This window comes from Equus quagga, chromosome 7 (genome assembly GCF_021613505.1).
Source record: "Equus quagga isolate Etosha38 chromosome 7, UCLA_HA_Equagga_1.0, whole genome shotgun sequence".
Taxonomy (NCBI): Eukaryota; Metazoa; Chordata; class Mammalia; order Perissodactyla; family Equidae; genus Equus; species Equus quagga.
In genome coordinates, this window is record NC_060273.1 from 120,738,816 (window position 1) to 120,766,405 (window position 27,590).

Here is a 27,590-nt window from a genome sequence, read left to right on the forward strand (position 1 = left end):
GTGCGTGTGTGTGCGTGCGCGTGTGTGTGTGCGTGTGTGTGCGTGTGTGTGCGTGTGCGCGCGTGTGTGTGTGTGTGTGCGTGTGTGTGTGTGCGCGTGTGTGTGTGCGTGTGTGTGCGTGTGTGTGTGTGTGCGCGTGTGTGTGTGCGTGTGTGTGCGTGTGTGTGTGTGTGTGTGTGTGTGCGCGCGTGTGTGTGTGCGTGTGTGTGCGTGTGTGTGTGTGTGTAGGGAGGGAGGGGATCGTGTAGTTCACCTTGTCTGTATTCAAACTTTCCCCCACTCCTCTAGGTCTCAGGCCTGCACGTCACCCTCCCTTGTGCGTCCGGTCTCTCAGGACTTTTTGGCACACCTGGCTGTGCCCCTTTGATCTGCCTGTGCTTCTCTGTCTGCTTGTCTTTCAAGCTGTTGAAATCCCGTGTCCACTATTTTGTTCTTTCTCATTTCCTTTTCTTATAGGCAAATACCTTTTTTATTTTTTGCTCTCATTTGGCAAAGGACAAGAAGAGATAAGTACAGGTGGTTAATTCATCATTTTTAAGCAAGAGCCTCTTTGGTTTTTCTTCTATAAGCATCAAGGCAATTAGAACTTTCCACAAGAGCCCTTGATCCTTGAATTCTTTTTCTCCCATCATTTGGAAAAGTAGAAAAACAAATTTACTCTTTCACCTAGTAACGTGGATGAAAAGTCTAAATAAATAATTGTCCACCATAAAGTGTTTTCCTCTTCAGCTATTTAATAGTACATTCTATGGGCACCCTCCACAACATTATTGTATGATTCCATATTTTGAGATTTTTGAAAGAAATGTAAAATATTATCAAATAGGTTTAAAATGCTATTAGTCTCTGAATAAATGTTATACTGTTCTAAACTATTTTTTTAAATGGGTCACCAAAAGGTGAAAATAAAAAAGAATTTTATAAGTAACTTGATTTTTGGGGGGGGGTGGGCCCAATCTATTCCAATCTCTTTGGAACCATTTAAAACAATTAGCATTTCAAGCTCTCAAATTTTGGTATTTCTTCAATATAAATATATATATATACATATCGAATTTTTATGGAATTTTCATTTAATAATTTCTCTAAGTTATCCTCTTTGCTTGTCATCTTGCTTTGTACCTAAGGGTAAAGCATTGCATGTATGTAAATACTGATTGCTCTATTACTTGTTTTTTTACAAAAAGGTATTTCAATAGAATGTTTAAAAATATTCCTAATGTGTATGTAAGTTTAGACTATTTTCTGATCACAACTGCCAGACTGACACTCTTTCAGTCAGTTATTTATCTATAATTTCAAATTTCCCAATAGAAGTAGTCTCACAGTTTTCAGCAATTTATAGTTATTAAGATCATTGTAAAATATTTTTAGGACCCATTCTAGAAGACAAGCAAGTTTTCATCTTAGGGAAATTATAATTTAAAGTATGACAAGACAAATAAACGTAAAACATATAAGGAATTGCTAAGGTGAGGAAGGAATGTTCTCACAAGGAGGCAACAGTAGAAAAGCACCAAGTGAGGATGCGAACAGAGGTTTACCAACCTGGTTGCCACTCCTCTGACAGATGAGAATGTCACTTGAGAAAACGCCAAGGATGAAAAGCTGATTGTCTCCCATTTCAATAGTTGATCATTTCCCCCGACTTTTTGTCTGACCCAGAAAAGCAAATTAAAGCAGACGGGAGATTAGGAGGAGCAGGTTCTAATGGTAGGCCTGCTTTACTTGGCAAGGCACCGAGGTAAACTAGCACTCATTTTTTTCATCTCTACAGTAAGGCTGGTGAATTACACCGTCTAATACTTTGAGTACATCAGTACCATAGCAATTAGTGTTAAGTGGTCAAGTAAGAGAAAAACTTAGCCAAATGAAGTCATTTGAGATGAAAAATGGCTTTCCATTCCCAATAAACCTGGGGCGCTACAATAAGACCAATAACATTATCAGCGCACAACTGGACCACTGGTTCTTCTAGAGTCAAGACTGAGCAAATCCAGGAAGTCTTCAGGCTCTCAGCTCAGCTTGCTTTAGATTTAACAGCAAATGAGTCTTTCAAATTTCAAGATGCTAAAAAAAGTGTGTGTGATATACTAAATGTTTGATTATAAGTTTGGGAAAATAAAAAGTTTGTCCTGATTAGTAACTTTTTCCACCCTTTGGATTTAATTTTTATCATAAAATGCTGGGTTTTTATAATATTTTACCTAAAGATTTGCTTCCAAAGTTGTGATAAAGACCAAAAAGATAGACTCAGATGAGAATGTAAAAGGAAGAAAACTGAAGGGTGATAGAGAATAAAATTACAGTCAGTCAACGTGAAAAGCAGTGTTTCATCTCTATATTAATACTGCTATGAGTTGAAGTCTTTAGGAGCAAGATAACTGAATTTTGAGATTCTACTCCAGAGTACACATGACACAGTTACAATGAAGTACAGACCTGGAATTTGGATGCCAGGAGTTCTCCATCCTTTTCTGGTCACGGTATTGGATAACTACCTGACCGGGATCCCGTCCCCTACCCCTTCCCCTCTCACATAGACACACAAAGGAATACTTAGAAACAGAGTGGGGCTGCCAGCGTGCCATAAATACGGTGGCAGATTTCCCAAGAATCGCACTTAGAGGAAACCAAGAAGGCAGCATGCTTAAAAAAGAAAACCCACAGAGATATCTGACCCTAACCTCGGCTATGGGAGCGAGAGAGAAGGGAAACAAAGACCTCGTTATACAGACGACATTAAAACAAACACATGTACAACATTGATAAGGATTTTGCTTAAAGGGAGAAAAGAACAGGAAGGGCGGAAAGCCTCCACACAGACCAATGTGTTTGATGAAAACATATTTCCTTTTTTCTTCTGGTCTCCTCTGTAAGACAGTGTACAAAGTGCTCCATTTATATTTTCTTTGTTTTCATCCCAAAGCTAGAAGATCAAAGAGTTAATAAAACCTCCTTGCTGTAGGAGGTCATTACAAAACTAAATGCAGCAATTCAAAGTGGAAAATAGAATGAATGCCAAGGAGATGTTTAACGAAGTAACATTCTAGATGTATTCTTTGAAGAACATTTGCAGTCTCGTTTGATTGCTTTAGAGCGCACGGGGCACAGTGCGTCCTGCGCAGAGCGAACGTTGACTGATGGTTGCGTTCTGCCGAACCGCGGCCAGGGCACTTGGAATCACAAGCGTATTTGATAGAGAATTACCTCATATAGTGGAAATATTCATGAGTATTTTACATAGCAAAATAGTATTAAAAACCCCCACCTTTTTTTTTCCCCTTAGACCTAATTAAACGTCCAAACATAAAACATGAGTCTATTCATTTGAAAAATAATTTGAAGCACTATTTTTCCAGGAACTGACAAAGTTGGATGGCGAGATAAGGGGTTAGCTTGATGTTTCCCATTAGCTATTAAGATCCTTCTTCTTTTTCTTTTCTTCTTCTTTTTTGCTCTTCTTTAGTGCTGACATCCTTAGAATGGGAACAAATACAGAATCTAGAGAGGTAGCCCTGGAAATTGTCAATATTGCCGTATTGATTTATTCAAAATAGAAAGGCTGGTACACTGGTCTTGCATTTCAAGGTGTCATGGCAGAATCTGCCATTCAGTGAAGCTATTAAATCTCAGCATTAGGACCCATTAAGTTTCTTCCTAGAAAAGAAGCAGCAGAAAAGTCTAAACATCAGAAGTGACTATCCTGCTGCTGGAGCCATGGCTATTTGGCAACACAGAGGCTCATGACAGAGATCATTTAGTTTCTGACTGAGGTACAATAAAACAATTTTCTTCACTATTTGAAAACTTGGGAGCTACAGGTTGTTTTCATTTTATGGCGAAGGGAATTCTTTCCTAGGATAATTGAGGGATGGATTGGAAAACTGGCAAAGCTAGGTGTTCAGATGAATCCACTCAGAAGAGGAGTATAATTAAATAACAACATAGGAATTTAAAGATATCTGAGATTTAGTTTAAGCAATTAATTATTTGGGGCTAATAACTGACCTATTTCATTATAAAATGAAACTGTTTTGAAGTACCCTTGAATGTTGTGCTGATGCCGATAGTCCTTTTTTTTCTTTTTCCATCATTGGTGCATGTCACCTCCCTGCAAAGCAACCAGTTTGCAGATCTGGCCAAAAGGAAAATTACTGGGCAACAAACTGAAAAGGAGATGTAAGTCAGCCTGGCTGTCTGAAGACTAGGAAAGGCAGCTTCCCTCCCGCTCATGAAAGAGGACGATTGTGCTCAGTACCACTTATCCGGTGCCAACAATCTGGCAAGCCCTCTATTCAGCGCTACACCAAGGCTACAGCAAGGTGACCTGCAGTTTGGGGCCAAGGTCGGGGACAGGTCACTGCCTGAAAAATGAAACTAGTCAAAAGGAAAGAATCCTTGGAATGGTTGAGGTTAGTCACCCACAAAAGTAACCCAATCCAAGAAATGGCATCAAAAACCATTTTTTATGGAATCCAAAGTTCCAACTCTTTTAAATAATCCTACTGGCCCCTGCAAGCTGGTGCTAGGATGCTCTGAAATATGGTCTTAGGAATCAGCATTTTGTCCCTAAAATTCCTATAGAGCTCTTCCATTCCTTCATCGTTGCTTTTCAGTTTCCTCAATTCCCTCCTCCCTTCTCCTTCTCTTCCTTCTACCTCTATCCCAGCTTCAAAGCTGGAGACCAGACACTAGGTATGAAGACACTGCCACCCAGTTACCTGAAACTCTGTCTGAAAGCTGACCAGCTTTCTCCTCCCGACATCTTCCAGGTGCCTCCCTGCAAAGGCAGTGTCAAATACATGCCTTTATGGTGACATTAGTTGGCCATGTTATGCCATGAGTGCCCATTTTAAATAAGCCCTTTCAAGGTGAAAGGAACTTAATTTCTTCTTTTTTTTTCCTTTGTATATTATTTATGTTTTGCTAAGGAAGATTAATCCTGAGCTAACATCTGTTGCCAATCTTCCTCTTTTTTTGCTTGAAGAAGGTTAGCCCTGAGCTAACATCTGTGCCAACCTTCCCCTACTTTATGTGTGGGTCGCTGCCACAGCATGGCTGATGAGTTGTGTAGGTGCAGGCCTGGAATCCAAACCCATGAACCTGGGCTGCTGAAGCAAGGCACACTGAACTTAACCACTGTGCCATGGGGTAATGCTTAGACTATTTCTTTGCTCTTTTATAGCCCTTCTTATCTCACGTGATGTATGTGAGTCCTTACAGCGTGCCTGCTATGAAGAGAGGCTGCGGGATGAAGGCACATGGGTTCCTTATTTTCAGCCTTCCAAAAAAAAATCAATGTCATTTCTTCCCCTAGATGGCAAAATGAAAACATTTCACAAATAAAACTATATCACTTTAAAGATGTGAAAATACTAGGTGTACTTTGAAAAGGATTTTTATTTTAAATAGGTAGTCAGAAGCTGATAAGTACAACTAAAATGTTTATATTCATCTAGTTCCTTTTTCTAAGAAACCCAAAAATCATAAAGTTAGAAAGGGGTTAGAAAACCCTTTCAATCATAAAGTTATAAATTACTTCTCTTTAATGTATAGAAGGATGGGGAGAGAGATTTCAGCTTCTTTTTGTTTTATATTTGTTGTCAAGAATTCATATAAGAAAGTCAATTTTATACAAAATAATTTCACAAAATTACTTTTAAGAGAGTCAATTTCCATAGATCAATTTCACTAGGTCATATAATATAAGCCTTTTAATATAAGCTCCTTAGTTTTATTAGTTCACTATAAATTATTTATCTTGAGAAAAATACGTTAAAAACAGAATTAGAATGTCTTTAGTTTATATAGCTCACAGCATTAAGTTAAAATAGTATAATATATGTTATACAGAGAGAAATGTAAATGTGGCCTAAAAGAACATTTTTGAGTCAGTTTCACATTAAACATTGAAGAGAAAAGTTGACTAATCTTAAAATAAAGCAACTCACTACATCACTCTGCTACAAGCAAACATTTCGTTTGTAAATAAGGATGAACTGACAGTGCTTGAAAGTGTAGTTCATCAAAATCACAACAAGAAACCAAATATTGTGAACATGTAAAATTCCATGTTTATTTAATATCCATTACATAGCCGGTTCATTGAAACCAGACTTCGTAAAGGCAAATAACATTTCTGATGAACATAAACAATATCATATAGTTGAAATTCATCCTGTATTTTCACATGAATAAAGATGTCATTATGCAAGAGTCTCAATAATAGAGACCTTGCCGTGAGTTGGCGTGGCACGTCTCAATGTTTGGAGGCAGCTTCAGCCTCCATGAGCTTGAGAGGAGAGATTAACAGCTGTGTGTCAAGAAGCTCAGTGATCAGCATGTCCACACTCAGCTGTCGAGGAACCTTCCCCCAGCATCTGCGTTGGTGTCCCGTGTGATCTGTGTCACGGGTACTTTCTCAGAGGACACATCCAGAGCTCAGGATGGGTATTCCTAGGATAAAAAAAAAAAACGCAAAGCAAAACACTAAATCCAATATGCGAACAATGTAAAAAGACTCTACTCGGAGAGAAGTATGAGTGTTATACTTAATAATATCAATGGTTATTATTTTTATAGTTGCTCATATTTATTATTGTTTACTACATACGTACCAGGCGCTGTGTTAAGCACTTAAAATTCACTGTCATAAAATGGTCACAAGAATACTTTAAAATAAGCACTGTAATTATCTCTGTTTTATAAACAGGGGAGCTAAGCTTGACGGAGGTCAAGAAAGTTGAATGTGGTTTCACAGTAAGTAGTAGAACCAGAATGCCCTTTGTAACATCGAACACAACCCAGGGAAAACCAGCAGCTTCTTGTACCAGACACTGTGGATGAGCTGATGGCTTCCTCAGAGCTGGTCATAGAGCTTTTCTCTATCTTTTCTCTTGTGTGGAGGCTGGAAAACAAAAATTCTCGACGTTCTAAAAAGACCTCTTTCGGTCTCCCTGATAATATTTTTCTATTTTCCATTTCTATTTCTCCCCATTTTTACATTTCAAACCACAATTCAGCTCTCCTTCCTCCTAGGGTTGGCCATATGATAGATAAGATGTGAGGTGAAGTTGCGAGCCGGGGCTTCACAGACGGTTTTTAAAAAGAGACAGACTCAGCTGGGCAGCAGATCTCTGATTAAAGGGTTGATCTCATGTTAAGTGTTCTAACCACACATACACACCTGCATGCACACACATACACACAAAGACACAGACTCCTGATGTTTTGGCTCCTCCACCCTTCTTTTTTGCCTATCTTGGGTTATCCAACCTCAATTTTGTTGATACATAAGGAAAAACACCCTTTCTGCTAAACCATGCTAATTTGATACTTATGGCTGTCTATACTGATTACCTAAAACTGCTTTATAAAGTTTTGTGACTTACTGGGGAGTGGGAACAATAATCACTAATATTCATTCAATAAAAGGATAAAAGATAGTGTCATATATCTTAGGTATGGTATATTCTGTACCGTATTTCTGCAATTAAATTAATGTTGGATGGGTTTCCTTTCATTTTCAATACTGAACACTGGAACATCTGAAATAGCTATCAGATCTTCTTGCTATAAGTATGCAGGTTAAAAAATAAGATAAGCCCTCTAGGCTATGTGCACAGAAAGAACAGCTGCAGCCCTGATCAGAGGGTTCCAAAATCTAGAATTGGACTCATTGTTGGGCTCAACAGAGAAGACAAGGAGAAAATCCAGGAGAAAAAATAAATTTTTGGAGAGCGTGAGATACTTAGACAAATTTTTTTTTCTATTAAATTGAATAAAACCTACTTTCTATCCCAATTCTCCGTTAGTGATTGAAATCCGATCTCCAACACTCACTGGGTGTGTGATCTTAGACAAGGTTGTTTCACCTCTCTGAGATTACTAATTGTTTTCAACCATAACATCAATGTTTTGCAATGCATCTCATAGGATTGTTTTTAGGATTAACTAAAGCAATGAATGTGAATTGCCTAGTACTGTGTCTGACATATAGAATACAGTTAACTGATTTTAATTCCCCTCCACTCCAGTTCCCAAACACCCATCCCCTTTGACAGAAGAATGACTTCAAAGAATTCTGTCTAATCTCTGAAAGCGTTTTTCCTTTTCTTACTTCACAGCCCACTCACCATATAAAGACAACATTTGGTTGGACACAGGTATTAGTGAAAGAAATGCCTCCTACTAGGATGTAAGCTTCCTGAAGGCAGTAATCATGTCTTATCAATGTTTACATTTCCCAGGAATTTGAATTTCTAAAGAATTTCCACTTAGGATATCTGAATAGAAAAGAGTTTTTGAGCCCACTATTTTACCATTTAATGATTTATCAATCCAAATGACTCATCTTTTTCAAGGTGCAATCTTGTCAGCATTTACCATCCATTAAGCACAATGCTTGAGGACTTGTAAAGCAATTGTGATCATGAACAAGGGCAAACCCATATTGTGGATGATAATATGAAGGCATGAAAATAAAACAAAAAACAAAAAATATCCTATAATATGTTGGTTGTTTACTGTGAACTATTCTCTATGCTAGGCACCTCCACACATTCTCACTAATACTCTCCACAGCTCTGTAAAATGGGCATCATTAGCCCCATAGTATACAGAAAGGAAAACCAAGGATCTGAGACTTGACTGGCACCAACCAATAAGAGTTCAGTGTCTTAACCAGGGCTTGACTTCAGTTCTCTCATGTTCCAACGTTTGAGCTCTTTGCACTTCACACACTGCATCTAAAAAGACATGCAGATTATGAATTTCTGGAAAAAAGAAAAAAATCAAGGAAATCATATATCTAGTCTGGTAGAAAACAAGGTTTGGAGACCTTAATTATTCAGCTCTATAACATCAAAATTATTTATTAATAAAAAACAATGACAATGCCCAGTATTACCGTTGCAACATACAAAGGCCTCATTTAATCTTCACAACATCTCTGTGAGGTAGATATTATTATCTCCTCGTATGAATAGATGTTGAAATTCAGAGAGAGAATTGGCTTTCCGAAGTAACAGACGTTGGACCCACACCCTGACCCCATCGCCTAATCGAGAGTTTTTTCTGCCATACCACATCATTCTACTCTCCGTGCTACTTTGCCTGAATTTCAGTAAAAAAAGGATGAAGGAAGCAATGAAGACATGGAATAACCACCGTCTCTGGTCCTTCTTTCTTCCGTTGTCTACAATGTTTTCTGCTGAACAAGGATTCTTTTTTAGCAAGGTGTTCTGAGAAGGCATTCTGATAATGTATGGATCCAATAAAGCAAGTCTTCCCATCGAGCACTGTTGGGCAAGCATTAGAGTGATTTCTTAAAGGTCTTTAGGTCATGCTTGGCTTTCAGGGTGTCCTTTGTCTCCTCCTTAACGTCTGTTTTCAAATGAGCAGTGAGTAATCACTTTAAGGGTTCAAATAGCTCTGGGGTATTTAACAGGTGCTGGAGCTTATGTGTAGGTCACCAGTTCAGATCCAAAGATACACGGTTCTCTCTTCTTCTAACTTATGACTTCAAGCAGTAAGATGAAACCCATATCTTTAAACTAGTATATTGTACCATAAAATCGTTCCTCCCCACTTTGACTTAGAGGTGCTGGTGAGGAATCAACTGGGATTGTTACCACTGAGAACTAGCAGGGCAGCAACCACCAGTCACTCCAATGACACCCGATGTGTCCCTTGTGCTGTTAGAAGGAGGACAGCTGGATATAAGCAACCAGGTGGGGTGGGATAGCATATATTCCTTAAAAAGATTCTTTTTGTGTTTGTGAAAGGTGGAATTAGAGTGAGTAGCAGAAAGAGCAGCAAGGAGTAGTTGGTAAGAAAGAAGATGATGATGCAAGTTTGGACTAAATTAGAAAGATCAAGAAGAATGATCAAATGAGTAAGCAGCTAAACGTGGGAAGAAAAAAAGAATCAAATGCCAAATGTATCAACTTTGAAAACTAGAAAACCCCAGACAATAAAGGTGAAGGTCAAAGCAAAAGGTAGTTACTTGAGCGCTCAGTTATACTTTTTTTTGGAGGCAGATTCCAGACTTTTAATAAAGATATTTAGAAAACTTAAGAGGTTCACAGTACTACACAAAATTGGGGGGGGTGGTGGTAGGAATTAGAATTGAATAATTGGTTTCGTTGTGCTACAAATTCCCTAGCCATTCCCATCATAAGGAATTTCTCACAGCACCAAGTTATTCTTAATTAGCTTTTTGATGATCTTTTAGTGTTAAAAACATTGTCTTCAGGTATTATTAAGGGAAGATGCCTGAATCAGGAAGACTCAATAATATTTATAGATAATATCCTGGTTCCTGGAGAGGACCGAAGATGTCAAGGTATGTCCTGTACAGCCTAGGACTTGCAAAGGCTTGTTTCTGTCTGGTTGTGCCACGTTATATGTTTCTCATTTTACTCCTTCTTGAACCCTTGACTACTATTGTGAAATGCCATATTCTCAAGACTAAACAGTCTGATTTCACCATTCTCTCTAACGGAATATTTACTAACTTAATCCTCACTATAAATCCCTGAGAAAAGATCTATTATTATCTCCATTTTACAGATGAGGAAGCTGACACAGAGAGGTACAGCAACTTCCCAAGGTCATGCAGATAGTTAGTGAAGCTGGGATTCAAACTCAGGCAGTCTTCTCCAAGTCCTTGCTCTTAACCACTACACAATAAGGCCTTGCTTGAGTATTTAATGCAATTAAAATATTTAATAGTCTTCAAAGAAGAAAATTTCAGTACAAACAAAGCTATAGGTATGTTTCCAAGTATTTAGTGGGTCCATAACTGACCTGAGAAATAGAATTGTTTTTCATTAAGAAACTATGATTTAATTCCTGATCTATTTATGTATGCAAATTATATTATTTCCAAATAAAAAAGAATATTTTATCTATCTACATAGTGATAATAATTATAGAAAAATGAAAATTTCATGAAGAATCTAAAAGTTGTAATATTTTAAATGGCTCTGTTCAAAAAGCTAAGCTGGAGTGAATGGGGCTCCTCTTTGAATCAGGCCTAGTTAACAAATAACAGAAGACTCCTATATTCCTGCCTTCATTTCTGCGCACCGGAAACATTGTTTGTACTAATGAAAATGCGAGTTGGTGGCATTTCAAATAAGGAAACAGAGGCTGTAAACAGAGTTGAATACAAACGTAATCGGGAAAGGTGGTATGAACTAAGCCGTGTTTATCCAAGCATTTGGAATAACGGCTCATGAGTCCCATAGAATATTGTTCCTCTTTGAAAACAGCCATAAAAAGGACCCTATTGGTTCATTTCTTGGCATCTTATTCATGCTCTAAATCTCCCTGCTGGATAAGAAATCTAGTCCTTATCACTACCGTTTTTCAAATTAAGCTCATCTCTCTTGCTGGGTGCCTGGATGAAGTAAAATCTAATGATTTCTCAATTTGTTTCATTATTTTTTGAAACCAGAGTTTCAACCACTGTCAATTAGAATGACAAGCTCACACTTTATGTCATGGTAAGTGAAAATGTGCATGGATAGGAATGTGTGTGTGTGTGCACATGTGCGTGTGGTTTATTCATGAGCCCAACCAGAGACTATTGCAATGATGACAAAAACTTGGGAATAGTATCTGGTAAATGTACTCTCTCTGAGGAAAAATGCAAATTTAAAATGAGGTGGACTTTCCTTCTATTGCATATTTATTTACCAAAGTCATAGAAAACCCAGACTCATTTCAGGCTTCTTGAAAAGTAAACCAAAAAATGATTAAGCATCTCTGATAAAAGTGTGCATATGTGTCTGGAATGCTGAATATCACAGATGGAAAAAAAAGGAAACTTCCTACACTTTCCAAAAAAAAAATCTATTCTAACCAAAAATCATTTCCAGGCAATCTAGTGAGTAAAGTGTGAACATATTAACCTGAGGATTCTCTGAAGTTTTCCTGAAAGCTGCACACCTCAAGTTTCCATCTCTGGCCTTACTAGAAGCATGAACTTTCCATCTATATATCCCAGACATATAGTGCCCAAGAAGACACCAGTAAAATGTACAATGGAGTAGTGGTTCTCAAAATGTGATCCAAGAACTCCTGGAGTTCCATGAAAATCCTACACATAGCTTATGGATGGTCTTTGTATTATGTAGGCTAACCAAATATCAGTGGCAATGGCCACCCTCTTTATTCTAGCATGAGCTAATAATTTACTTATAAGACATAGTAAAATTACATGCCAGTTCATTATTGCCTCATCAAAAAGAGCACTCATCCTGATGAATTACTTTCATGGGTATGGATGGAGTCGGAGAGGTAGGTAATGGATTCTTTGGTTTTATCTATTTGGCCTGAGGATTGAAGTACTTTTCTAGTCATGTCCCTGGACATCCACTTCTATGGCATCTTGAGATTTCCAGATTACGGAAGATGTGATGGTTTACTGATCTTGTATTCCATGAGAAAAAATTTTGAACATTCTAAAAGAGAGAGTTTTCAAGGGACTATGTGGGATGCAATTTCCATTGGATTGATTTCTCTTAATCTTGAACTTTAACCATTCCCACGGCTATAGTAACTTCCAAAAGTGAGCATGGTTCGTAAAGTCTTCAGACTGCCTTTCGGCACATTTACATATTCTTCCCAATCTCACAATGGTAGTACCTTAAGAGCAGGAATTATGGTCTTTTTCTTTCTTTCCTTCTTTTTTGTATCCCTAGCACCTAAGAGTCTGCTCCATAGAATTGGTTTGAATGAATGCATGGAGACACCTGAAGTAGATGATTTGCTGTGCAGTGACACTTGATTACCTAAATATAAAATTACTATCATAGGAAAGTAAAAAACATAATCCTAATGCTTTTTAAAAATGTACAACCACCTCACACCATACCAGAATGTCTCCTGATATAAAGGGCCCTTCTGTGACAACCTCACTACCCTGCATAATCATTTGCAAAAGAACACTGATCTCTACTTTCATATCATCACCTCCCTGCCTCACATATATGATTCTATATGAACTTAAAAACCTTCTTTCAACCCCAAGGTTTAGACCCACTAACCTTAGGTTTCACTAACCAATTCCTTGCAGTTTTATAACAGCATCTATACTACAGTGCTCAAGCATCTTACAACGTGTTCTTTCATGAGCACCCATGTTTTAGAGAAAGCAACAAGTTTGTCACCATTCAAGGATCCTAATGTCCACTCAATTCTCTGCTGGCACCTTTCTGACCCACCAGATACCGTGGAGGATGGATACTGTGAAAAAGACTATTTAAGTCATTGAAGCAAATAAACAATGTATCACATTCAAATGATATCACTATCTTAACAAATTAGACTTCTTAAAGAACTGGAGGAGAGAATAAGTTTTTAATGAAACTATTGTAAAATTTGAGTTTTTGAAAATAAATAAGTGAGATTACATCAAACTAAAAGGTTTCTGCACAGCAAAGGAAACCATCAACAAAACAAAAAGACAACCTAACAATTGGGAGAAGATATTTGCAAACCATATATATGGTAAGGGGTTAATATCCAAAATGTATAAAGAACTCACACAACTCAACAACAAAGAAACAAGCAACCCAATTAAAAAATAGGCAAAGGATCTGGACATTTTTCTAAAGAAGATATACAGATGGCCAGCAAGCAGATGAAAAGATGTTCATCATCACTAATTATTAGGGAAATGCAAGTCAAAACTACAATGAGGTATCACCCCACATCTGTCAGAATGGCTGTAATTAACAAGATAAGCAATAACAAGTGTTGGAGAGCATGTGGAGAAAAGAGAGCTCTCATATACTGCTGGTGGGAGTGCAAACTGATGCAGTCACTATGGAAAACAGTACAGAGATTCCTCAAAAAATTAAGACTAGAACTGTCACATTATTCAGCTATTCCACTTCTGGGTATGTATGCAAAGAACACAAAAACATGAGTGCGTAGAGATGTTTGTACCCCTAAGTTCATTGCAGCATTATTCACAATAGCCAAGACTTGGAAACAATCTAAGTGCCCGTCAGTGGAGGAATGGATAAAGAAGATGTGGTATATATACATAATGCTACACTACGCAGCCATAAAAAATGACGAAATCTTGCCATTTGCAACAAATGGACAAGATGGACCTTGAGGGTACTATGCTAAGCAAAATAAGTCAGACAGAAAAAGTCAAATACCCTCCACTCATATGAGGAATTTAAACATGGGGACAAAGAGAACAGAGTAGTGGCTACCAGAGGAAAGGGGGTGGGGTGGGGGTGGGCACAAAGGGTGAAGGGGTGCACCTAAAACACGACTGACAAACAATAATGTACAACTGAAATTTCACAAGATTGTAAACTATCATCAACTCAATAAATATTAACTTTAGAAAAAAGAAAAAGTCAAATACCGTATGATTTCACTTATAAGTAGAAGATAAAAACAACAAGAACAACAAACAAACACGTAGATACAGAGATTGGATTGGTGGTTACCAGAGGGGAAGAGAGGAGGCAGGAGGGCGAAAGAGGTGATAGGGCACATGTGTACAGTGATGGATAGTAATTAGTCTTTGGGTGGTGAACATGGTGTAGTCTACACGGAAATCAAAATATAATGATGTACACCTGAAATTTATATAATGTTATAAACCAAAGTTACATCAATTTAAAAAGATTAAATTAAAAAAAGTTCTAAGAGATCTACTGAATACCATAGTTTATATAGTTAACAACACCGTATTGTACATTTAAAATTTTAAGAGGGTAGATCTTATGTTAAATGTTCTTATCAAAAATAAAAAAAGAGGGAGGAAGGAAATCTCTAGAGGTGATGGACAAGCTTAGGGTGTTGTATATGGTGACAGTTTCATGGATATATGCTTATCTTCAAACATATCAAGATATATACATTAAATATGTACAGCTTTTTGTGTGTCAGTCATACTTCAATGAAAGATAATTGCATAAAAGCAAAATAATAAATAAGAATTTTTAAAAATTGAGTCTTTGAGATATTTACCTCATGAACTTAAACACTGCAACTTTCATACTTCTGCACTTCTGCATGATTGCTCCCCCTGTGTGGACTATTCTTCTTGCCTCCTCTGAGACAGCAACTCAGTCTTCTGGGACTATATCCAATGTGATCTCCTCTGTGAAATCTCTTCCAATTTTGTCATTAAAAGACATGCTTGTAATGAATTTTCGTTACACACATTTCTCCTTGGTCAAACTCTAAGGCCTGTATCTTATTCACCTACATGTCCATCTACATTCATCTACATGTCTACATAACATTGAGTAGAGAGTCTGACTAGTACATATTAGATACTCAGCAAATATTATGCTGCATGTAAATAATTAATGAATGCAACCACTTCTCAGAGATTTCAACTCCTCCGTAGAATGAAATGTGGAATTAAGCCATGAAAAAGGCATTCATCTTAAAATTTGATATTTTTTATTATTATTAAAGAAACCACCCTTCAATGAGGGATGAAATACAGAAAAATTTCTCCTTTGGCCTTACTTGGGAAGGTCACATCCTTGTCCTTTCAGATGGGCAAAAATCAAACATTATTATTATTCAGTCTAATTTAATTCTCATCGTCCAGGGCTATTTGTTTATAATTATCTGCTAATAAAGAAAAGGAAAATATGTACAAGGTAAAGGCATCTGCCTTGACAAAACCAAATTCCAAACAATTCCAAGGTCTTCACTCTTTCCGTGATGATTATATATCTGAGGGGTCAGCATTAGAACAGATTTCAAGCTCCTGGTCATTTCCTCAAGCAAATATGATGAACCAAAGAATCAAATAACGTTTTCAATTTATAATATCTCACTACAAATTTTTAATTTTTTACAAATGAATTATTAAAGTTGCAAATGATAGTGGCTTCCTTTGAAGAATTATTTAAAGCTCTCTTTAAGAACTTAAAGGATAACAGAGAATAAGAAAATTCCTCTGTGACTGGTTAAAGGGCAAAAAGGTATGTGTGCTATTGAGGGGGGGTGGGCGGGGAATCTGCCAGGGGCCTTCAATTTAGCTGAATAATGTGACCCATATTTTTTTAGTAGAAGAACCAAGCAGTAGGCCCGTTAAGGATGATTGACATGAAAGATGGGAGACCACTGAGTCAGAAACCCTGGAAGCAAAGACAAGTGATTTTTTTACCAAAAAGAATCAATAACCTATATAGCTAACCAAGCTGGTTTCTCCTCTATCAGCGAAGGTATATCCTTTACCCTCCTTGAGACCTAGTTCCCTCATCTGTAAACGGGACCACTGTAACACCCTTCACAAATGATGAGGAGATGCAGACCTGAGATAACAACCCTTTCTGAACTACCTGGGAAGAGTGAAAGCTAAGATAGAGAATGCTACTAGGAGCTGTACTGTAGAAGGAACATCTGAGTGGAAGGCTGAATATTGGAGTTGATTCCAATTATGCCACAACTATGGGATGGCTTGGTGTTGATAAACAAATAAATAGCTCTTTGTGCATGATTCCTCACTGATGAAACCGAGGAGATCTCTAGGACACAGAAAGCAGTTGAACCTTCTCAGCAAGAGCAAAGTCATAAAAATCATGTGTGGGTCACACAAACTAAACCAATGCACACTGACACAGATTGCTAAAGAGGCGTTGTGCAATCTTCACACACAAATAGTGTTGCTTCTAGGCTACCCTCCTCCCTCTTTTTAGGGGAGGTTACAGCAGAGAAGGTTATAAAGATTGGCCATCTGAAATGGAATCCTAAATGGAGTGGGGTGCATGACATGACGTTCCTGGGAGAATGGCAGTCTCATGAGTGAGTCAAGGAGCTGTAAAGATGAGTTCCAGGCCCTTGTGAGAATGGTTCACAAGTGATGCGCAATTTCAAATGGCTGTCATTTCTTCTCTGCTCGGATATTCTGCATCAGAAACAAGTCTGTTGATGAATTCTCAGAAGAAAATCTAAGAGGGTACAGCAGTCTTCCTTCCCTGGTGGGCTGTGCCCAGCAGCCCCCCTCCACAAAGCCCATGGCGTGCACGGAATAAGGCTCCTTGAAATTCCCCAGAGACTGAAACTTCTCTAACGGCTATTCAGCTGAGCTCTCAGAATCAGGAATGAAAATGTCAGAGCCAGAGGGTGGGTCTGAAGATGGGAATCCTCAATACGGGACATTATTAGTTACTTGGAAAAGGTAGTGAATTTCCTCTGTCCCTAGTTTACAACCGGGACATGATTTAGGCATTAAGAGAATCAGCCTAATTATTTCCCACTTCAACCCATGGTCTTTATACTTTATTAATAGCTGTTAGACAACCCAATAGCACAGACGTCTGTTAGTCCCATTATTTGAATAAAGGAAACTGAGGCAGAGCAAGGGTAAGGAATTATTTCTCACCCTGCTGGAATTTTAAAATATGTTAAACGCCTTACCCTGTTTCATATACAGCACAGATCTTAACATCCTATTCATTGATTAACCAGCTTGACTCTGCTGCCCATCTCTTTTCTTCGTCCACTCCTTCTGTGAGAGACAGGCTTCAGTTAATAGATATAAGTGGACGAGATGATAAGAGGAAAGCTTGGATTTAATTTTTTAAAAAATCGATAGTCCAGTGACCGTTCTGTCATGCTGAAATTTTATTCCTTGTCCTCCAGAATGTCAACTCCCCTGGAGTGGCCAGGACATTTGGAGGCCATGAGCCTCTGTCAGGAGAAGAAAGTTGCTCCTCCGGCCCTTTCAGATCTCGAAGAAATACTTTTTGTCAAGAATCTTTAGATATCACAAAACCCTCTAGAGTCCTTTTCTCAAACTGCAAGTTTAATTATCATATTTTTCAGATTTGCAAGACACATAATTTCCCCTTAATTTAAACCTTTTTCTAGTAGCATTTTAGTTTTGTATTTCAATGAAAGCCTGTATATGTTAAAAAAAAAAAAAAGTATTAGTTAGAAAATTAGTCTTGCTACGTTTCCAAGTATTCAAGACTTGTAAATTTAAAACAAAAAACATTTTGATTTACTTAGGGAAACTAGCCTCAAAAGAGGAAAAAAACACTAGTTTAGCTTTGAATTTAAACTAAAGTTTTATACTGGGGAATTTTTTTCCACTTCCCTTCTTAACTAACTCATATCTTGCAAATCAGGTTTAATTTTCCTAATACCTACGGTTCCTCTTCAATAACCTTATCAAGTCAGTCCTGTCATGGGAATGAAGAAAGAAGTTTTATTGTTTTTCAAGTTCAAGCTTAATGTGTATTGTTGACAAAGCAATGGAGAACAGGCCATTTTGATGAAAATGATTCAAACTAGTCATTTTTGGGAAATGATTCCAATAGAAGTGTGACATCCACTTGGTGAGTGGCCTGTGAACCGCAGTCCTGGCTGTGAGATTTCCTGCCCTTCTGAGGCTTCGGGTTCCCGTCTGTACAGCGAGGGGCTGGTCCCCGTCTCCCCAGGCTGCGTCATTCCTGATTTCTACCCTGTCAGTGACGACAGCCTTCATGTAATATTTGCATTGCCCTATTTGCCCCACTAATTTTTACTTCATTTTTGCCTTTAAATTAACTTTTAAAAACTTTTTATCTTAAATGTGTGTTTTAAAAGGAAGTTTTGTGTCCCTGCCACAAATAGATGGTAACTTGGAAAAAAATTAATTTAATGAAAACCATACAGTTTTATTAAATTTTAGTTCCACATAGTTGTCTGCTGAAGACTGAGCCTGAGGCTTGCCTTCTATTTCTTAAACAGGAGGAGAAAAGTGTTAGAGAGTTCTTTGTCAGCACCAGCCTGAGACTTTCTTCTTGATATAATTAGAAGTCTCAAAAAACCTGAAATGAAGTGAATTTTCTCGTTGTGCCATTCAATATCCATATGCCTCCTAAAATTATCTTGTACGCACTAGTGGTACACATCCCGCAACCTGGAAAACACTGGGTTGAATGTTGTCTGAGGCCTCCGCCGGCTATAACAGTTTACCATACTGCAAATCAGAAATTTCAGTTTGCAGACAGCAAAAGACACAGAGCTTCATTCCTCTTCTGGTGCTTCAAAAAGCTGAGGCACAAGCGTCTTACCACAGGAAGAGCTGACTCTTCTCCATGACTCTGGGTAACTTGTTCAGACATGAAAAGGTAATGAGGAAGTGTGAATAAGGGCAGGAATAAAGAGTCAACTGGTCAACTTGATTTGGTTGTTGCAAAAGACCTTTATCTAACAATCAAATTGAAAAATGTCATTAAATCAGTCTGAACTATTTTTGGCACAGCTGAAAAGCAAATGCTGAGATCAGTTTAACAAATCAGCTGTATTGTGATAGAGAATTGAAGCAGTTTTAGCAATACTGCCAAACTTACTCAAGAGTCTCTAACTTGTTCTAACTGCCCAGTGACCATTTACATGATGAAAGTGAATATTTTAAAAACTGAAATGAATAGTTATTTCCGGTTATAATTTTGTTTGTGTTAGTATTTTGCTATAAGCTTGTGAAATTAGACACAGAGTAAAACCTCAGTTCAAAACCTTTACTTTCTCCTTTGTAGGGTGTTGCCAGAGTTACACAAATGACCAAAGCTTAGAATCTTTTTGTTACCCAGCATGGAATAAAATGAATAATTAAAACTGACTCATGTAGGAAGTAGCAATGGGAAATTAGCGGGAAAATTCGTTGTTATTTTTTGACTTCTCCAGCCAACATAAAACACCCTAATGGCAATCGAGATATCAATATTTTTCAGTAATCCATTTTACTTGGCAGGAGCTCAAAGGAGTTCCATTCATCTGCCTGGGACTTAGAGGCATTACTTTTCATAAGGTTAAAGTTGGTGCTCGTCATTTCAGACACTCCTTTCTGAGTGGGAGACAGGTGGCTCACCCCACCAAGGGCAGCCACGGCGCCTGCCACTGAGAGAGAGCTTCCAGTTAGCGCAAGCTTCAGCTGCTTCCTTATGGCTCCACCTGCCTCACTCCTGCTTCACTCTGCTGAGAAAACAATGAACACAGCCCAGGCCCACAAGTTGGAAGGCAAATCACCCACAGTACCTGCAAACCAGACCCTGGATTGGGATCTCGAAATTCAGTGGTTTGGCGTTTTGGAGAGCGGTGGCCTGGGAACCCGGAGAGCCGGGTTTCAGGTCCAGCTCCACCGCTAACTGTGTGGCATCAAGCAACTCCTGCCTTCACTGATTTTTAATGTCCCCTTCTCTAAAACAAAAGGTGAGAAGGGATCTATATAGCCGTTTCTTGCTTTACCATCCTATGATCCTGTCTACCTCCTATAGTGTTATAGCGATATCTAGCGTCAAAAATAAGGTTCAATAATCTCAGATTTAAAGTTGCAACCCAGTCTGGCAAAAGGTTTTAAAAGAATAAGCAGCATGAACTCTCATCAACAAGTCATGCACATTATTAAGGAATTAATAATAGACCCACCATCAGACAGATATTATGTGACTCTGCTACATACTGACCTTCAGAAAGCTAAAGAATGATAGATATGGATCTAACCATTAAGCAGTTGATCTTCAAACATACCTGCATTAATATTTTATTGATTGCATTTCATTTTAATTGTAGTGTGGTTAAAATTCCAATGAGATAAATATCTTCCTTTATGTGAGAACCCCAGAGAACAGTGGCTTTGAAACATTTATCATAAAAATAAACACAGACTATTACTCAACAATTACACATAAAAATGTCTGTGAGTGACTAGAGTAATATAGGCCTTCATGTAAAACCAATGATTTACTTTGAGCTTCACAGGAAGAGCATGTTTCCCCAGATATGCAGAATATCCCCCGCCTAGATGGCTACCTGAGAAAATGCACTCTAACCATTGTTCATGTAAAGCCTTTACCTTTCCACAACAGCTCCATCCTACAGCCCCAAACTAAAAGCCAAAGACGAGGCTTTCCAAACATTTTGTCAAAACCAAAGGAACATGTTTATTTATTTTAAATTTAAGCCAAAATGTGATCATTTGTAACCACACGATTTTTAACTGTAAAATTCTTCTCTTTCCAAGAGCGGTAGTCTGACTTTAAGAAAGGTAGCAGGTTATAGTAATTTCAGTCAGCCAACACCCTGTTGCAATTTGGCCATTCTAAATAGATACGTGGTAAACTTCAATAGGAGTTTGACTCAGCTTATTATTAGTCACTCCAGAGAAATGATCTTCAGTTTGGTGGCATTCCCTTCCTCTGATCGATCATTCATCAAACTATTAGGGACCTGCTCTGTACACATAATAATCTTCTCATGCGCATTCTTTATCACACTGCATTTTTTCCATAGAATCAAACATCTAGTGACTCAAGCTTGGAACCATACTTCAGAGGCCCGGGATCAACCCACTCCTACAAAGAGAAAAGAAAAGGAAATCTGAAGCTAGAAACCGTGAGAAAGTATTCCACGGCAGAGATCCCAAGATCTCCTCCGCTCTCCTCTGACTCACTTTCCTGAGTTACGTCCTTTTCCACGCCTGATTTCCTTCAGCGAAGAAGGCAGCACAGCCACAAGGAAGAACACTGCCTCCACAGCCAGACTGAGTTGCTTTTGAATCCTCACTTCCCCACTTACTAGATGTGAAACTTGGCAAGTTTCTAAAATCTCTTTAAGCCTAAGTTTCTTCTCTAAGTTGGAAATAATAATATCTTACTCAAGGTTGCTGCAGGGATAAAATGAGATAACGTGGGGAAAGCTCTTAGTACTGCGTCTGCAAATGATAAGCACTCAGGAAAGTGTAGCTTCAATTTAATCTTGTCATTAGCAGAGCATAGAGATGACAGATGAACTGAGATTTATTAAGTTCCTAGTACTCCTTGGGCAAAAAGAGGTTCTAGAAATTACCCTCTCTCCATTCCCTCCCCACCCCCACCTCACTCGAGTTTCTTCTTTATGCATTTGAGAGCTAATTCTCTAGCTTGTGTACAATCTTTCCCTTCATCTCCTCCTTCTAATTCTTCATGATTAATTTTATAAATATCACTGTACATCAGCAAAACCATCAGCAGGGAAAAAGGAAACCAGTAAAAATTCAAATCATTACCTAAAAGTTATTTATTAGTAGATATTTCTAAATGGTGGAATTAACGATTTGTATCCTCTTGACTTATGCTTTTTTATATTTTCAAAACTTCTACGTTGACATGTATTACTTTTATAAGAGGAAAAAAATGTATTTAAAAAAGTATGTGTGGGTGTGTGTGTAGCTGGGGGGAGTTACTTATTAAGCTCAGTAAAGACGTGGTTGCAGGAGATGGTCTGAAATAATAGGAACATGCGTGAGTACTAAAAGAAAATTATTCTAGCAGAAAGCCCAGGACTTAAAGTTAGAAGACATTGGATTAAATCCTAGTACAATGATTTAGTAGCTGTATGACCTTGGTCCCTTAACCTTTCTAAGCTTCATTTCTCTCATCCATAAAATGGGGGAGTAATATTTTTCTCCAGTAATTCCTTGAAGATTAAGTGAGTTTGCATGTGAAAAATGTATGCTATATGGCACAGAGTGAGAGCTCAGATGTGATAGCTGACTTATAACCTAAAGAGTATCTGAATGCTTTTTTCCTTTTTCTTTTCTTTTTTTTTTTTTTGAGGAAGACTAGCCCTGAGCTAACATCCACTGCCAATCCTCCTCCTTTTGCTGAGGAAGGTTGGCCCTGAGCTCACATCCGTGCCCATCTTCCTCTACTTTATATGTGGGACGCCTACCACAGCATGGCGTGCCAAGCGGTGCCATAGGTCTACGCCCAGGATTCGAACTGGCGGACCCCCGGCCACTGAAGTGGAACGTGAGAATTTAACTGCTGAGCCACCAGGTGGGACCCCTAAATGCTTTTTTAAAAAAAGAATTAAGCAGAAAACTTAGACAAAAACTCCTGCTCTAATTAAAATTGTCTCATACATTTGGATGTTCCATCCATACCTGAAGTGTAACATGATAAAAATTAGACAATATTTTTCCTCATAGTCCCCTCCCAAAGTAGCTCCTTTTCTTCTGTTTATTAGGACTGTTGATGAAAAGATCCACTTTATAGTTCCCAAGCTAATAACCTGCATTCATTGCAACCTCTGATTTTGCAGTGTTCAATCTAGTCCTTGTTCCATTGGAGGTTTCCTCAGAAACCCTGGTTTGATTCTACACTTTTTCTCACCCTTAGAGTTTCTCAACCTCAGCACTGTTGACACTTTAGGCTGGATTATTCTTTGTTGTGCTGGTCTGTCCTGTGCATTGTAGGATGATTAGCAGCACCCCTGACCTCCATTTTGTGACAACCAAAAATGTCCCCAGACATTGCCAAATGTCCTTGGGGAGGCAAAGTAGCTCCCGGTTGAGAACCACTGGTCTGCTCTGCTCATGTCCCATATCGATAGCACTCTCAAGTTAAACCATAGGTCTACATGAAACTAATTGTAACGGCGACTTTTAAAAACATCTACCCTAAATTTAGTTTTGAATCTAAAATTGTTATAGTGAATCTCCATGTAATTCCTTGAGAATTGTACAAGAGGATGCAGACCACGTAGCGTTCATATCTTGGATAGTCTGAATTGGCGCTTCGTGTTTGCCTTGTTTAAAGGTATTATGTGTTCTTTTTTTTTTTTTAGATTTTATTTTTTTCCTGTTTCTCCCCAAAGCCCCCTGGTACATAGTTGTATATTCTTCGTTGTGGGTCCTTCTAGTTGTGGCATGTGGGACGCCGCCTCAGCGTGGTTTGATGAGCAGTGCCGTGTCCGCTCCCAGGATTCGAACCAACGAAACACTGGGCCGCCTGCAGCGGAGCGCGCGAACTTAACCACTCGGCCACAGGGCCAGCCCCAAGGTATTATGTGTTCTTAAGTGAAAAGGCCTCCCTCATCACTAAACCTCACTCTGGAAAGTAACCATTTTTTTCAAAAAATGGCTGGATTTGTTTATTTTACTTTTTTTACGTTAATTGCATTCAATATGTATTTCTTACATATTATTTTCTTGTTTATTTACATTAGATACATATTCATTGCAGCATAGAAGGAAAATGCAATCTGTATCTGATACTGTCTGTAATCCACACAAACATGTTTACTAATGTGTTCATTAAATGTTAAATAATCAAGCATTATGTGTTTTTTTCTAATGCATCAATTCTTGGTAGATTATCATATAGATGTTTAAGAGCGTTTTAATGATGTTTAGAGGAACTGGTTGGGGTTTTTGTGTGTACTAAGAATGAATTATTATTTTTCCTATTTAAAATAACAGGATACTTGCTCTTGCTATACAAAAATTTGCCTTCCCACAAGTTTTCTGAAGTAGATTAGCCTCAGATAATTAGGAATGCCTGCAATTCTGTTATTTGAGAATTTACTGTTAGGCTTTGTGATAAACATTTTATATACATTATCTCTTTAAAATAAACCACCTCAGCAGCACTACCTAGAAGAAAGAATAGAGAATAGATGTGAAGGAGAGAAAGATTTCATTTTAAATTTTTTAGAAAATAAGTAAGTAATTCTGGTTCTTAATCCTGAGATGAGATAAAAATCCAGCTGTCTTCATTGTAAGGATGGGGCATTCCATTCCCTCACTGTCCACTTCTCCATCCTCTGAATTTTGGCTTATGCTCCACCATTTCATTAAAACTCCACTAGCCATACTCATCTACAGCCTCTTGTGGTAAACCCAATGGGTTTCAGTGCTCGTCTTATGTGATTTCTTGACTTTTTAAAAAACATCTTTGACAATTTAGTCTTTTTTAAACACTCTATTCTCAAATGTACATCACAAATCTAGATTTCTTGCCTGATCTGCAAATCCTACAGTTAACTACGGATTGGGCATCATCTGTGGTTCAATTATGCGAAACTGAATTCATCACATCTCCTTCACCCCAAATCTGCTTTTCCTCTTGTGTTTCCCATTTCAATAAATGACTTCAGGATTACCTCCATTTCTTGAGCCAGAATTAAGGCCTGATCCTTGGTTTTGTCCTTCCCCTTATCCCTATTATCCAATCAGTCATCAATCCTGATGACTCTTTCTCTTCAGTAGCTCTTAAAACCATCATGTTTCCACCCTACTTCTGCCACCTTAGTTTTGCATCTCATAGTATTTTGGCTATTTTATGCAGCAGTTTCCTAATTGGTCCCCAGATGGTCAACTAAGTATTAAAATAAATTGCTTATTTTCCTGAATTGACCAAACACATATGCTAACATTGATAAAAGAAGACGCCTGACATAGCTGTCGGACTGTGCTTAACATGGGACCGGTACAACAAGACTACAGGAAGAAGGCAGTGAGAGTACCACAAAGAACAAGTGGGCAGTAGGTTCAGCTGGGTCATGGAGGGCAGCTAAATTTGATTACCAAGAGTCACACGGGAAATGCCAATGACTGAGGTAACAACAAGAACCAAGGATCAGTGACTACTGAAACAAACCAAGGTAACTGACAGATAGAAACCAAGGAGCGGCAGTGGAGGGATTTGTAGGATCCTGTAGAATATCCCGTTTCGTATCCAGGCCATTTTTAATGGACCAGGTGCATACTTGCTTGTTCTGGTACAATGGCATCTTAAAAGATGTCACGCAGTCCCTTTCGTGAGATACATGGTCTCAAGAAGTGGGGTAAAATATTTCAGCTGTGTATCAAAGTAGGAAATTATTGGATTGAGTTATAAAGAATCAGTAGAAGGGCATAACTGAGTTAGTTACTTGGGGAAAAGGTAAAATTATGTCTAATTATATGTCTTTTGTATCTCTTCTAACTCAACGTCATTCTAGGATGGCTTAAGACAAAGAACTTTGCCTTCATCCCGTATCTAACCATCTGTCTCTGCTTATAATATCTGCTTAGGCTGCATCAGCCTTCCCCACAGTAAAATTTTGCTTACTCTGAAACAAGGTTCTGTACAGTTTGTTCTTGCCGCTTGCCATTATGTGGGAAAGTGTTGACATGAGATGTTGATCTTTGGATAGAACAGTAAATAACTTGTAAAAATAATTAGTTACAGATAAAAAATGTGTATAGCAAACGATGTCATTTTAAGTAAAGTAAATACATGGTACTTGGAATAGTCTCCAATCCAAAATACTCCAATAACTTTCCTTGGACATAGGCTGAAATAACATTTTGTTTTCCAATCAACATAAATTTCTTGCAAATAATCCTCAGGCCCTGGGTTAAAAAAATACCTTCTCTCAATTTTGTATTTTGCAAAAATTTTAGTGAAAGTAGATAAAATTATCTATTGTCTATCCAAATGTCACAGATCTATATAAATAAAAATTTGAGGAGATCATCATATTCCTTGGATGGTTGATGAATAAAAGTGAGCACAAAGTAGAATTTAGAGGTTGTATTGATTTTTTGCAATTTTAAGAAGTTTAACCTGATGTAGGCAAAATAAACATGGAGATTTGCCAAGTATGTTTAGCTCTTCATTTTGAAGTGCTAAATACTTTTATTTCCTGTTTTATTGTAGTCCTTAACTGATTTTGTGGTTTCATTGTCCTCAGGGGTAACTCTGAATTCTATCTTTCTAAAGATGAAGAGTTATGGAACAGATTATATGAAATACTGTACAGTTAAGAGTAATTAATAATGATTATAATAGTTGTTAATTAATAAATCCATTCCAGTTGTAATTACTTATAGTAGTGAATTAGAAAATGACTTTATGTTAACGGATCAATGAGAGAAAAAGGAGGGTCTTTAAGTTTGCAGGACAGTGGGTACGCAGAAAGTTAGTAGAGGATAGGGCTTATCTTTAATATTGAAATGACTTGTCCATAGACATTTTTCACCTATCTTCTAGAAGATTTTTTTCTGATAAGACTCTCCCTGTCCAAATGGTTCAGGCTGACAAGCTCTCCCAATATTTCCTCCAGATGACCTGGTAAAACATCACAAGGAGAAGCTCATTGATGCTACCTAATGATCTTATTTTCTGTGAGCTGAAAAAAAATCTATCTGCACAAGCAAGGTGATTGCGTCAGGACCTAAAAAATGAAGGGCTTGAACCAACCAATATGTACCTGTTAGATATCGCTATTCTTTATCAGTTTGTGGTGTTCGAGTGTTTCCAATAAAACCATCTCACATTTTCATCACACTTAATAGTCTGCAAAGTGATTTCACATATATTATCACAATAGGCCCTAAAGAAAATCCAGTGAGATGAGTAGGGCAGACTTTTGCCAGATAAGAAACATGGACATCTGGAATGTGGCCATGAAGTGTCATAAACATGATGCCAATTTATATCGCCCTTCAGGTAGGTAGTTGGAGAGGGAAGAGAAGTTGACTGAACATCTCAACAACAGGAAGTCACAGCTGAACGCCTGGAGATGATTCCACAGGGAGGAGAAACCAGCTTTTCAGCAATCTTCATCTCAATACCATAAGATCCTTTGGGTTTTTCTAGCAAGTCCCCAGTTCTAGGAACCTATGTACTGGGTTTCCCTCTATGTATTGGCTTCCAAACAGCTAGCTTTGGATCCCTTCCCAAACAGTCTGACAGAGAAGGTGGTGTACTCATCTCTTTAGATTATATGAAACACCAGAAATCAGGTCGGGGTGGGGGCAGTGATGGGACCTCTTAAAAATCTTTTGAATT

The 27,590-nt window shown here is 38.0% G+C and overlaps 1 long non-coding RNA gene across 1 annotated transcript in view; it reads right to left on the reverse strand.

The window, feature by feature from the left end:
• Positions 1-6,220: 6,220 nt before the first annotated feature.
• The window catches only part of LOC124242191 (uncharacterized), a 79,550-nt gene continuing 58,180 nt past the window's right edge, over positions 6,221-27,590 (reverse strand). The window contains exon 3 of the long non-coding RNA XR_006889389.1: positions 6,221-6,459. This is a non-coding gene — a long non-coding RNA (uncharacterized LOC124242191). The remainder of the gene's footprint in view (positions 6,460-27,590) is intronic.